The following is a 2,385-nucleotide window of genomic DNA, read 5'->3' as shown; positions in this document are numbered from 1 at the left end:
GGTGGCCCCTGACTTGGGAAGGGTGAAATGGAGCAAAAATGAAAAGAAATTTTCCTTTCCTCTGGAAATTTATTAGGATTTACTTGTTTGCTTGAGGAAGGCCTAAGGGGGGAGGGGAGAGGGGTATAAACGAACTGAATCATATATCTTTAAGGGGATTCTGTAATTTTCTCTCCCTGATAGGGATAGAAGAATATATCCTGGGATTAATTTATTAATCAACAAACATTTATTGAGTATCCAGCACTATTCTGGGTACTAGACTCAGGGCAGTGAGCAAGGGCAAAATCCTTGCCTTCATGAAGCTTATAGTCTAGGGGGGTACCCAGGTGCTGGTGGTTAAATAAGTGGGACGGTGTTGGATCTACAGAGGTAACCAAAGCAGGGAGTCTGGACAGGGTGTACTAGGGAGGGAATCACTGAAAAGTGACATTTGAGGGTCATCTGGGAGAAGAGGATTCAAGGCAGAGGCAACAGCACGTGCAAAGGTCCTGAGGTTGACACATTGCCGATGTTTTGAAGAATGACAAGGAGGCCAGTGTGGTTGGAGCAGACTGATAGAGAAGGGTGGAGTACTAGAACTTTGGCTTCTCTCTGAATTTGGGAACCCACTGGAGGGTTTTCACAGCATTACCCTGAATGCTGATTTGGATGTAGATGGAGGAGGCAGGGCCCTGGATCAGGGTGGTAATTGCAAAGGTGGTAAGAAGTGGCTGGATTTAGAATACAACTTGAAGGTAGGGATGACAGTTATTTTATTTTATTTTAAGACAGAGTCTCATTATGTCACCCTGGGTAGAGTGCTGTGGTGTCACAGCTCATAGCAACCTCAAATTCTTGGGTTGAAGTGATTCTCTTACCTCAGCCTCCCAAGTAGCTGGGACTACAGGTGCCCACCACAACACCTGGCTATCTTTTTTATTGTTGTAGTTGTCGTTTTTTAGCAGGCCTGAGCGAGTTCACACTATCAGCCCTGGTGTATGTGGCTGGCCCCCTAAGCACTGAGCTACAGGTGCTGAGCCAAGATGACAGTATTTTAGAAGGGATTGCAAGTGGGATGTAACAACTGAAAGGCATCAGGACGACCCTACAATGTTTGGCCTGAACAAATGGAAGATGTGATGGTGGATTGCTGAGATGGTGAGGGTGGTGGGGGCAGCAGCTTTGGACTTGCAATGCTTGATATGCCAATTGGACTTCCACGTGGAAATGTCCAATAGCAGGTGTGTTGTTGGGAGCACCCAGGGGGTTCTGGGCATTGTCCAGTTGGTCTTCTTGAGACCTGGATGCAAATTGGTTCCATAATGCTGGGCATGTGGCCTTGAGTTTTAATTAAAAAAAAATTTTTTTTAAAAGCATACTGGGATTCAATCCAGGAATGGTTTACTAGCACCAACTATATGTGAGACTTTGTGCTAGGTGCTAAGAGTATATCACAAAACTAAGATTGAAATGGTTTGCCCTCTTAGGGCCTATAATTGGTGGGCAAAAGTGCAAAAAACATCCTTTTTTTTTTGAAACAGAGTTTTACTTTGTCACCCCTGGTAGAGTACTGTATCGTCATAGCTCACAGCAACCTCAAACTCTTGGGCTCAAGTGATTCTCTTGCCTCAGCCTCCCAAGTAGCTGGGACTACAGGCGCCTGCCACAACGCCTGGGTATTTTTAGAGATGGGAGTCTTGCTCTTGCTCAGGCTGGTTTCAAATGAGCTTAGGCAATCCACCAGCCTTGACCTCCCAAGTGCTAGGATTTCAGGTGTGAGCCACTGCACCTGGCCAAAACATACTTTTTTTTTGCAGTTTTTGGGTGGGGCTGGGTTTGAGCCCGCCACCTCTGGCATATGGGGCAGGCGCCCTACTCCTTTGAGCCACAGGCGCCACCCCACACATACTTTTTTTTTATTAGGTAAACCCACAACTAATATATAGGACAGATGCTATGTTTTGATGAATAAATCAAATCCTTTACTTAGAATACTCTATTTGTGTTATTGTGATAAAGCAAGAATATATTTGAAAATGTGACTTTTCCAAATTGTGTGGTTTTTTTGGGCCATGAAAGGTGATTTGGAATCCCCTTGTGTACTGAGTTCAGGCTTTATCAGGATCAACCAAACAAGGTTAAACATTTTCCCATAATCAAGCATTCTGATAGGAGATCACTGGTTATATTTTCTTCTTCTTCTTTTTTTTTTTTTATTTCTTACAGCATAACTATGTACATTAATGCAATCATGGAGTACAGTATGCTGTTTTCTTTTTCTTTTTTGAGACGGAGCCTCAAGCTATCCCCTTGGGTAGAGTGCCATGGCATCACAGCTCATAGCAACCTCCAACTCCTGGGCTCAAGCGAGTCTCCTGCCTCAGCCTCCCAAGTAGCTGGGAC

Source organism: Otolemur garnettii, unplaced genomic scaffold (assembly GCF_000181295.1).
Source record: "Otolemur garnettii isolate 467f Iridium unplaced genomic scaffold, OtoGar3 scaffold00196, whole genome shotgun sequence".
In the NCBI taxonomy this organism is placed as follows: domain Eukaryota; kingdom Metazoa; phylum Chordata; class Mammalia; order Primates; family Galagidae; genus Otolemur; species Otolemur garnettii.
The sequence above is the reverse complement of the archived record's forward strand: the minus strand, read 5'-3'. Positions refer to the sequence as shown.